Raw genomic sequence first — 13,139 nt, 5'->3', positions numbered from 1 at the left:
AATGAGAACCTCCTGATCCGTGTCTCCAAATCCAACGAGGTTTTGTCTTGTAGACCTCTTCTTCTGTGTAACTCCACAGGTAAAAATCACATGGACTTCTGCAGTCACAGTGTTCGAGTTTTAGCTCCTGCACGTAAGAAAAATTCAATTCTTTATGCAACACTTTACGTATTGTGTCTTGTTAGTCCACTTTCACGAACTGCTTGAATGTTGATTTTTGCGGGCTGCGATTAATCATGTCGTGCACTGGTGCCACATCTCCTCAAATTGGGAAATGGATGGACGTCTACTTTTTCTTTCATCGTTTCCAAAGCCCGTGGACATCAGCTTTGCATAACACCCTTTATTGTCTGCGGACGTAGTGTTGCCAGCTTATGGAAACCATGCACGCCAGCAACTCTGAAACAAAACAAAGGAATTCTACATTTCATATCGTGCTGCTATCTTAGGACGCTCCTGAACAGTCAAGCGACCGGTCATCTGGGGAAGAAGAAATAAGAAATAAGACAATATAAAAGTAATGAATCCTCATTAGTTTTGTTTATTCAAAAAATGTTTTTGTCATGACGTCAGAGATACTAGAAATTCTATAAGCAATTTCTAATGCCTAGCTACTTTCCATCCATATATATATATATATATACGGTTAAGTAATTGAGATTGTAGTGAATTCTAAAGAGTTCACATGAATATGGTCCTTAACTAGGATGCACCGGAAATCTATATGGTGTTAACCATACGACAAGTGGGGTGATTACAATAGGAAAAAAGCAACAAGAATGGATTAAATCTCGGTACGATCGTTTCGTACGAGGACATTTTAATAAGCTACAAAAATGCAGTGAATACAGATGGCTCGTACTCGTCAGCCGAAAAAACATCAGAGAATTCCCAAACATCAAAAGGGGTAGGTACAACCTACCATTATATCTATGAGAGGATGGGAAATTTTTTTCTAGAATTGTTTTGAATCTACCCTGAATATCTGATGAAACCGCACAGTTAAAAGGGATGTTTAGCCATATTATGTCTTTCTTATTAAATTTCTTAGAATTAGAGTTAGGGCTGCTAGGATTTTTCCCACTAGAGTTAGGGTTATTAGAATTAATCGTACTATCATCAGATTCTTTGTATTTATTAATGTTCCTGTTAGCATGTTTGCTAGTTTTATCCAAGTATATTTTACCATTATTATAAGTATTCTCTGTTATGTTTTTATTAATATTCTTAATATCATTAGGGTACTTTGCCGTTGTAAATCTATTTCTACTATAGCTTAAATAGCAGTAACTGATTAAATTTCTACTTCCTTCTTCCTCTTTCTGTGATTCTTGTAAAATTCATTAACAACCTGAACCGCTACAATATAAGACTGTCATTTTGCTTCTCATTCGGATTCCCTGATATTTTTCGCATGATTGTACCCTAAATCTCTTCACAAAACTGGATTATAAACTATAAGGACATACACATATTTTGTAAGTTCAAGACTTTTTCATCGGATCTCCAAAAATCGAACTTATCTGCGATTCTTGTAAATTTCAATATCAATCTGTTCCTCTACACGATACGATAGTCACTATGCTTTTACTCAGACTTTCCTCTACATGATATGGCAGTCACTTTGTCTCTTACTCGGATTTTCAGAAATTTTGCATGACTGTATCCAAAAATTTCTTCACACAACTTGATCAAATATTCAATATGAGCTATATGTAGACATGCATAAATTCTGTAAGTTTAAAACATTTCATCGGATCTCCATGAATCGAACTTTCTTCAATGCAGCTAATCTTACAACCTCTTTTGTACCTACCCCTTTTGATGTTTGGGAATTCTCTGATGTTTTTTCGGCTGACGAGTACGAGCCATCTGTATTCACTGCATTTTTTGTAGCTTATTAAAGATGTCCTCGTACGAAACGATCGTACCGAGATTTTAATCCATTCTTGTTGCTTTTTTCCTATATATATATAATATAATATATATATATATATATATATATATATATATATATTATATATATATATATATACACGTATATATATGTATATATAATATGTATGTAGGTATATACATATATACATACTATATATATATATATGTATATCATACATGTATATGTATATATATATATATATATATATATATATATATATATATATATATAGAAGGTTGTATGCTGTCAATCTAACACGAACGTGACAGTAGGGGGGTACACCACCGCTGTATCGCCCCACCACCGTCCATGTCTCTACGAGAGATTTAGAAATTCAGTATTTCTTATAAATATATATATATATATATATATATATATATGTATGTATGTATGTATGTATATATGTATATATATATATATACTCTCTTTCTTTTTTACTTGTTTCAGTCATTTGACAACGGTCCATGCTGGAGCACCGCCTTTAGTCGAGCAAATCGCCCCCAGGACTTATTCCTTCTAAGCATTGTACTTATTCTATCGGTTCCTTTTGCCGAACAGCTAAGTTACGGGGACGCAAACACAACAGCATAGGTTGTCAACGATGCTGAGGACAAACACAGACACACAAACAACCCCCACATCACACACCCACACACACCACACACACACACACACACACACACATAATATTATATATATTATATATATAATATATATATATATATATATATATAGGCTGGAGAAGCAAATCTTGGGCTATTTTGGAAGCCTTATTTTTCATGTATTCCTGAGCATAAATACTAAAATATTGGTTTCTATTTCAGGAGGGGAGGTATATAGAGTTCATTTAAGAAGAATTTCCAGTCATACGATCTAACATGTCCACTTAAGAAGCCAAAAGACAGCGCATTGCAGATTTGCTTCGTGCCGGGGTTGCAATTAGACATATTGTTCAGAGTTTCGGGGCCTCTGTGAGTAATGTCTGCAACCTTAAGAGCCGAATGCTGGATATTGGAGGCATCAAGATAAAGCAAGTAAGTGAAGCATAGATAAAAAACGAGATGATGATTTCCTAAATTTCTCAAAGCTAAAATTTTGAATGACCCAACACACCCATGAGAAAATTTCCATGGACATGAAAGTTGATCCAAAGACCATGAGAAATTCTGCACACGCGGATTTACATTTGGGTTCATACATGAAGACCCGAGACACTTATTGAGTCATGCAATGAAAGCCAAAAGTCATGGAAAAGCCAAAAATGTTTTTTGATACCTGAAGCACAATGGACAAACTGCCAAAATGTTTTCAGATGAAAATATTTTTACCGTTGATGCTGTTTTAAAAGGTCGCAATGTCCGGTACATTGCTAAGTTACGTTCTGAAGTAAAGGTCGTTTTTAGGATTAAGCCGACAGCTCCAGAAATGATATTGGGAAACGTGGCTTCTCCATTTTTTCAAGTCTGGGGAAAAGTTGGGCGATGACGTTTATTATAAAGTCCTGCAGTATGAGGTTTTGCCTTAGCTGAAGTCTAAATACCCCAATGGTAATTATGTGTGGAACCAAGACGGTTTTCCTGCTCATACGGCGAAGAAAGTGCAGAAATTCTGTGAAGACAACTTCACCCACTTTTGGTCTGCCAACTTCTAGCTTTCTTTCACCCAGATTTGAACTCCCTAGTCTATGCCGTAAGGGGCAAACTGGAGCACTCTGCCAACGGAACTTCGCAACCAAGTCTTGACCATTTTAAGCTAATTCTGAGGGAAGAGTCGGACATGTCTGAGAACTTCATCATGAAGAGTTTTGACGCCTTCCGGCGGCGGCGTGTGAAGGGTGTGGTGGAGAATGGAGGCAGACATACTGAATAAATAGTCTCTTTATACCCCTATAAACTTGTATCAAAATATATTTATGTTAGGTCGCCGGTTGTTGTAATATAAACGATTTGGTGAATTATCTATAATCTTCCTAGTTTTGCTTCCCCACCCTTATATATATATATATATATATATATATATATATATATATATATATATACAAATAAATGAAAGAACGGAGTTGAACGACGATTTAACAAAATTCCTTTATTCTCGACATATGTTTCGAAGACTGCATATTCCTAATTTCGAAGGAATAAGGGGTGCATTATGCCGCCTTCTCATCAGGAAAGACAAGGAACTTATGTCAGCATCATGATGAACAAAAACTTTTAGATGACTGCCCACACGGAGTCCATAGCGATAATGAGTGTTTCTTTAAAATATTCCGTTTAAGCAGTGACGTCAAAAACGGTTGAATGTAGAAGATTCTAGAAAGTTCAAGAGTTCAAACAAGGTTGGAAGGGGAGAGATCTAAGAATAGGAAGGTGACAGGCTGCAAGCCATATGAATGGTGATGTATTGTTGTTTGCTTTTTCTAATGAGATTGAGTGCCTATGTGTGTGTATGTATATAACTGTATATAACGTCGTTCAACTCCATTCATTCATTTATTTGTATTAAAAAAAAACACACAAATTTCCACACGAAACCACGTGATCTCTGCACTTGGCATGTAGCTTCAACCGTGTTTTTCTGACGTGAATTTGCTACCCGGGTATCGGTTAACCGAATTATCCATACTAGGATAATTCATTGAACTACTTAAATATATATATATTATATATATATATATATAATATATATATATATATATATATATATATATATATATATATATATATATATATATATATATATATGTATATATATATGTGTTGTGTGTGTGTGTGGTGTTGTGTGTGTGTGTATGTATATATATATATACGAAGCATAAGTGGTGGGGTGACTTTGATCGACTAAGCCCTTCTAGGTGGTGCTTCCGCATGGCCCCAATCCAATGACTGAAACTAGTACAGTATAAAAGATATGCATGCACGTGTATGTTTGTGAGGAGGGGACGTGTGTGGGGGGGCGTTTGTGCAGAAGGAGGCTGTGTATGTGGACGTGTGTATGTGGGCGTGTGTGTGTGTGATCGTGCGTGTACATGTATATACGAATATATGTATAGTACGCACTTGCTTCATACGCGCAATTACACAGTATCATGCACACTTATAAAGAGAAATCCGTCTTCAGGAGAAAAGTATAGCACACAGTCTTTTGAATCTCGTCATATGTTCGATAGCGTCCTTTGTGATATATCATCTGCAAATGATTTACTCGAGTTTAGAACAAGTCCCCTACGGTAATTTCATTTTCCTTAACCAAAATGACTACAATAGTTAACAGTAACTACACGGCGTGTTATAACCAAATAACTCAAAATGATTTGCACTTCTAATTGCTGGTTTAATTGATTCTAATTTAATATTATAAAAAGTATAATAGTGAGGGAGTCAAAGAATTTTTCGAACCTCCACATCTCATCTCTTATTTCAGATTCATTTCCTTATTTACATATATAATTCTCTGCACAACAAAACTATTGTTTACAATGCAGGTGAAAACAAAACTGAATCCTGAGATAGATACAACTGTCGCCTGTCTAACGTCTTCGACCCATCTATATAATATATGTACATACACAGCCTAATAATATATGAGATAATAAATATACAGAAATATTTAATATATTTTCAAAGATATTCAGAATATTATACATTCTTAATGAAATGTTAATGAAAACTTTAGATAATATATAACAAAATTACAATATAATCAAACATTGAGCTGCGAAGTTGATAACTCCGTTAAGAACATTTCATTGTTTCTATAATGATGTTGTATACTAAACGCGCCACAATTCCTGAAGGTATATTTAGAAAATAATTGTTCAATTCAGATATTGATATCCAATTCTAAAATATTATTTGCCTATCACACAACGAGTACTAAACTGGAAGTGAGCCACAGGCTCAACATAAACCCATTCGATTTCAACATCCGGAAAAGCTCACTAAAAATACTAATCTATGAATCACGAGAACTTATAGTACTAATTCATAATATACACATGGGTATTATAAAGACTACTTTCATAGAAGATCTATGCAAAAATTCATTAACGATTATCTAGTTGAGTCCATAAATTAGATGAAACAGACATTAAAATGGCATGGTAAATTAGCTTCACAGGGAGCTTAATATCAATGTATAGTATCTGATGTTGCTACTTTATTTAGAATATCTGATGTAGTCAGCTTTCAGTTATTTTTAGTGGTTGGTTTAGAAAAATACATTAACTTAGAAAAATACATGAATACCCTTCATTATGCAGTGTGCCTCCGTAATATCTATGAAGAAGCAGTTCGACCTTGCATTCAATATTACTGACATCTTTGGGACGGGCCTCCTCTGAGTGTCTTAACTTTATCATCATCATCATCGTCGTCGTTTAACGTCCGCTTTCTATGCTGACATAGGTTGGACGGTTTGACTGGGGACTGGCGAGCCAAATGGCTGCACCAGGCTCCAATCTGATCTGGCAGAGTAGCTGGATGCCCTTCCTAAAACCAACCTCTCCGAGAGTGTAGTGGGTGCTTTTACGTGCCACCGGCACGAGGGCCAGTCAGGCGGTACTGGTAACGGCCATACACAAATGGCGTTTTTACGTGTCACCAGCACAGGAGCCAGTCCAGCGGCACTGGCAACGCCCTCACTCAAATGTTGTTTTTCACGTACCACCGGCACAAGTGCTAGTAAGGCGACGCTGGTAGCGATCACGTTCGAATGGTACTTTTTACGTGCCACCGGCCCTGGCAACGATCACACTCGAATGTTGCTCTTAGCACTCCACTAGCACGGATACCAGTCATGCGGTCGATTTGTTAATATGGTGAGTCTTCATATTTCTTCTATTCGGTTGGAGTCTTTGGTTTATCATCGAAATTTAACACCGTTGTATCTTTTCTATAATATTTCCATAGACATTGGTCTGACGAAATTTCTGGTCTTGCATCATGCCAAGACCTTCAAACGCATCACTCGCTTCTCTTCTCAGGCGCATAGCTTTTCTGTTCAGCCTCTTTTTCATTATAACTCCTTTTATTCTGATAGTTTCTTTCCTCGAACTGCTGCTCTTTGCTACTCATTAATATCGTCTCCTTTTCCCCTGGTCTATGACTTTCAGGCCATTAAGCTTTCTGTCAATCAACAGAAATTGATGGCCTTATGCCAAAATGTGAAACCTTTATTATTATTATTATTATTTCTTCTTCTTCTTCTTCTTCTTCTTCTTCTTCTTATTATTATTATTATTATTATTATTATTATTATTATTATTATTATTATTCTAAGAACACTACCATTTATCTCTGTGAGGTCATACAAAACACCATATTTAGTAAATCTTGAAACTTTACTATCTACAACTTGTTTTCTTTTCCTTTTTTTACTCTCCCTAGTGTTCGAAAATGTAAACATTCTTTTCATTGCAAAAGTCCTATTGTATTCCCCAACTGGACAGACAAACAAACATCTCAAGAAAACGTTAAAACTGTAATACGCAAACACACTTTTTTTGCAACAACACAATTGAATTCAAAAATTGAAAAATTCAACGACGTGAATATCGTATTATATGTGTGTGTATATACATATGTGTGTGTGTGTGTGTGTGTGCATTATTATTATTGTTTTTTTTTTCTACCAGTAATTACAAATAGAACAGGTTGAATTGCTTTTCAAGGCAGCGTTCCCAGTATCCACTGGTTGTAGTAAGCACATTTGACCTCTGCTGACCTAAAGAGTGTGAAAGTCCTTTGTTTCTACAGCTGACCTCCCCATCATCAGCCGAATCTATTTATAGACCTGTACAGTATGATCTATCACCAAACTGCTATCCAACTTTTCCCTAAAACAATGGTGGTGGTGGTGGTGGTGGTGGTGGTGATGGAGATATTGATAACTATGCTGGAGCATAGATATTGCATGCGCAGCTGACAACAAGGAATGCGACAAGAAAAAAATAAGACGATAGACATGACAGGTTAACTTGGGAAGTTATGCAGTAGTACCAATAATTGTCGGAGCCCTGGGAACATTAAGCAAAAATCTTGAGAAATATGTGGAACTAATAGGAGTTGCAATAAGGATGGGGCACATACAAAAAACAACACTGCTTGCAACCGCTCGAATACTCCGGAAGGTGCTCGAAAATTTAGAAGTGTTACCTCTACTTCTGTGAACCAACAATTTTTCCTTATTGCTCTAGTTTGATCAGTTAGTCTACGTTGCGTGAGTTGAAACAATCCCTTTTCTCTCCAATGATCATACATACGTTGTCGGCAACCCCTAATTTGAACACCATTTTCATCTACCGGGCTGCTCAGGTAGTAACACTCCATGACCTCAGCATTAATTTGCTTGCACCATATACGCTGTGTGTGGTGGTCCCTTTCTGGATATCGACAGGCTGGAGGAGGATCAGAATCTCTGAGCCTACCGGGTGTAACACTGTCACCATCATTGGTTTCAGTTTCATTACCACCGTTACTCACAATATTTTGTTTTTCAATTGTCACTCATATGAGGTAGCGATTATCAGGTTGCGCAATTACCAGTGTTTTTATTGTGACACCATCACTAGATATATCATTATGAGCCCATAAGAAGACTCCAGCCGTTTCCTTTCATTATTATTATTGTGATTATTATTATCATTATTATTATTATTATCATTATTATCATCATCACCACCACCATTGTCTTAGGGAAAAGTTGGGTAGCAGTTTGGTAAATAGATCATATATTTTACAAGTCTAAAAATAGATTCGGCTGATGATGGGGAGGTCAGCCATAGAAACAAAGGACTCTTCGCACACTTTACGTCGGCAGAGGTCAAATATGTTTAGTACTACCAGTGGATACTGGGAGCGCTGCCTTGAAAAGAAGCAATTCAACATGTTCTATTTGTAATTACTGGTTGAAAAAATTATAATATATATACACACATACACATACACATACACAGATACACACACACACACACACCACACACACACACATACATATATATATATATATATTTATATATATATACACACACATATATTCTGATATATATGTGTTGTTGAATTTTTGAATATCTGAATTCAATTGTGTTGTTGCAAAAAAAGTGTGTTTGCGTATCTGGGAATATATTAAAGTTTTAAAAAAGTTTTGAGGTGTTTGTTTGTCTGTCCAGTTGGAGAATACAATAGGACTTTTGCAATGAAAAGGATGTTTACATTTTCGAACACTAGGGAAAGTAAAAAAAGAAAAGAATACAAGTTGTAGATTGTAAAGTTTTAAGATTTACTAAATATGGTCTTTTGTATGACCGCACAGAGATAAATAGTAGTGTTCTTAGAATAAAACGGAGGATGGTGTTTACATTTTCGAATACTCAGCGAGAGAGGAAACGATAACTCGTCACACATTAGTTGTAGATATTAAAGTTTTTCTTGTTTTTTTTTTAAGGTGATCGTTTGTGTATTCGAAAGCTGAAGGTAGTAAGTCTCCTAACTTATTTTATTTTCAAGGAGATTTTAAAATATAAAATATTATTATTTATTATTATTATTATTATTATTATTATTATTATTATTATTATTAAGTATTGAGAGCAGTGCATGACATTAAAGTGACACTGGGGTAAAATATACGAAGCTCAGTATACCCATCTTGACTACCCGTCTGATAAGGGTACACCAATACATGCATCACAACCATATGTGTACAACACGATTTCATATCAAAATACACAGCACATGATATTGCAGGTGGGGCCCACTTAGAATTTTCTTCTAGTCGAGTAGCCCATCCCACTCAAAAGGTCCCTGAATAAGGATTGTTTAAGGATTTTGAACGAAACACTCATGTTTCCAGAGGGGAATTATTCAAACCCCAAAGAATACCTCTCAACACATGGCTATGATGCTCCCCCACTACTTCTGCTCCTGATCAGAGATGCAGATATTGTCAGCCACTAAGGGACATGTTCAACTGGTTAAGGTCAAACAACTGACAAGCAAATCTGTGGTATTGAGCAGAATATTTGTGGTAGCCCATCTTTTATACCAAGACAAAACAACGTACATGATAACACTTCCAATCAGTTAAGTTCAGAAGCAATGAGAGCTACTGCCTGGTAGTGCACCAGGGCATTATTATTATTATTATTATTATTATTATTCAGTAGTTTTATTTTTATAGCGTGCTTCCACTTCACTACCGAGCGCAGCTCTGTGTGCCTTGGGTATGTGCTGTGATTTGTTGTGATGCTCTGATGGTTATTGTATGGAAAGTGTTCTGCGTAGGATGTGTGCAGTGCCTAGTAGTCCAATTTTCTGTATGTTATATGTGTTTGTAAGTCCTGGTGTTTTCGTTATGTATTTGTCTGAATATTTGTTATCATGCCTAATGCACCTACTATGATAGGAATTGTTTCTGTTTTCAGATTCCACATTCTAGTTACCTCTGTTTCCAGATCTTTGTATTTTGAGAGTTTCTCCATTTCTTTTAGAGACACGTTGTCATCTGCCGGTATTGACACATCAATTAGAAAGCATTTTTTTTCTTCATGATCTTTGACAACTATATCTGGTCTGTTGGGCTTAATTTCTCTATCTGTGTGTATCGGCATATCCCAGAGTATGGTTGCTTTCTCGTTTTCTGTGACCTTTTCTGGTGTGTGCCTATACCATCTTTTTTCTGTTGTTATTCCATAATGTTGACATAACTTCCAATGTATGTAGGTTCCAACTCTGTCATGTCTGTGAATATATTCCTTCTTAGCCAGGACTGGGCACAGCTAGAGATAATATGATTTATTGTTTCTTGTCCATCTCCACATTCTGCAGTTACTTGTAATATTTCTTTTCATTACATGTTTTTGGTAATTTCTGGTGGGGAGGCTTTGGTCTTGTGCTGCAATTAAAAATCCCTCTGTTTCTGCTTTGAGTCCTGAGCTTCTCAACCATTGCTGGGATTTTTCTTTGTCTATTTCTTTTGCGTTTAGTTTAGTGCAGTATTTACCATGAAGGGGCTTTTCTTGCCATCGTTTTATCATGGCTCGTTGCTGTTCTATTTTTAGTTTGGATTTCATTTGTTTTATAGCTTTTGTTGTTTCTTCATCATCTCTCTTCTTCTTCGTGTTTATTAGGTGGTATGATTTCTTGTTTGTATTTGTCAGCTTCCTTAAATACTGAGAACAGTTTTTTGTTTTGCTCGTGTTTTGCTGCTATCTGGATCAGTTTCCTTCCTTCTGAAGTAGGTATTTTTGCAGTCCTATGGTGGTTATTTTATAGTAGTTTTCCAGCTGTATAAGGCCTCTACCCACCTTCTATACGTTGTATATATAGTCTTTCTATGTCAGATTTTGGGTGATGCATCCTAGATCCTGTCATTATTTTTCTTGTTTTCCTATCTATTTTGGACAGTTCATTTCGTGTCCAGTTAAGGATATTGTAGCTGTAACTTATAACTGGGACAGCTAAAGTGTTGATACCTATTATCTTGTTTTTAGCATTGAGCTCTGTTTTTAGTATTGATCTAACTCGTCTATAATATTCTTTTTTTATTTTCTCTTTCATTTGTGTGTGTTGTGTCTTATCTAGTTCATGGATTCCTAAGTATTTGTAAGTTTGGCTTTGGTCTAATTCTTTTATTTCATTGGTTTTTATCTAGTGTGATGTTGTTACTCTTAACTAGTTTTCCTCTTTTCATGGTTACTTGGCGCATTTTTCTAATCCAAATTTCATCTATTTCTTTGGTAAATCCATGAACTGTCTTTAATAGTGTTTCCAGCTGTTTGTCATTTGCAGCGTATAGTTTTAGGTCATCCATATATAAAGGTGGCTGATCGTTTTGCCGTAACATTTATATCCGCATCCAGTTCTATTTAGCATATCAGATAGAGGTGACAGTGCCAAGCAGAAAAGGAGTGGAGAGAGCGTGTCTCCCTGGAATATTCCTCTTCTAATGGGGATGTCTTTGGTTTTCATGAGTCCCTCTTTTGTTGGAGGTGTAGGACTGTTTGCCATTTATTCATAGAGTGCTCTATGAATTTATGATTGTTGGTGCTACTTTGTTAATGGCTAGTGTTTCGAGGATCCGTGTGGGGGATGCTATCAAACGCCTTTTTGTAGTCAATCCAGGCCATACTGAGGCCTTTCTTCTTTCTGTGCTGTCTTCAGTTACGGCTTTATTAATCATTAGTTGATCTTTACAGCCATATATGAGCCCTTGCGGCATCCTTTCTGCTCTTCTGGGAACAGTTTGTTTTCGTCCAGGTGCTTGTTCAGCCTTGCGATATCACTGCAGTAAATGCCTTGAACATAGTAGGGAGGCAGGTTATTGGTCTGTAGTTTTCTGGTTTTTTGTTTCATTTGATTTGGGAATTAAGATGGTTTTCCCCTTCGTGAGCCATTCAGGCATTGTCTCTGGCTCTGCTAGTATGCTGTTTAAAGTTTTCAGCCAGCTTTTTGTGCATTCCTGTTAGATATTTCAACCAGAAGTTGGGGATCTTGTCATGCCCAGGTGCCTTCCAGTTGCTTAGTTTTGCAGTGCCTGGGTGACCTCTTCAGTTGTTATGGGGTCCAAAGTTGTTCAGATGCCGAGTTTGTTATTTTCATACTCCTTTTTTTTTGGCTGTTCGTTCGCCGACCATATTTCTTTCCAGAATTCTTCCAATTTCTTCTGCCGTTGGTGCTGCAGTGAACTTCTATTTTTATTTTTGCCCAGTTTCTTGGTAGAACTTTTTGGGGTCGGAGTTGAACTTTTTGTTCTGTTCAAAGAAGCGTTGGCGTTTCTCGTATACCGGCGGATCCTTTGAGCTTTGGCAAGGATATCTTGCTTCAGCTTTTCTTTTATCTCCGGCAAATCTTTTTCTGTGATGTTATATTTGCGGAGCATTTTTTTCTCTTTTTGTTGCTCAGTAGCGTTGCTTGTTTGCTGATTTCATTAAGAATCGACAGGTCTTTTCTAATTTTTTTTATTTTGTTTTGGATGTTATTTATCCACAGGGTTTGTTTGGGTGGTGGTACTCCTGTTTGGGCGGGTTTGGATGAGTATCCAGCTTCTTTGTGGCTGCAGTGGCTGCTGCGTATATTAAGTCATTTAGTTCAGTAATATCACTTTTTTTTTGTTTCAGTGGCTAGTTCAGTGACGGCTAGGTTTATGTTGTTTATAATTGGTGTTGTTATTGCGTTTATTTTGATTCTTGGGAGGTATGGTCGGT

The sequence above is a fragment of the Octopus sinensis genome, linkage group LG6, assembly GCF_006345805.1.
Source record: "Octopus sinensis linkage group LG6, ASM634580v1, whole genome shotgun sequence".
Classification (NCBI taxonomy): Eukaryota; Metazoa; Mollusca; class Cephalopoda; order Octopoda; family Octopodidae; genus Octopus; species Octopus sinensis.
This window is presented reverse-complemented; position numbering follows the sequence as displayed.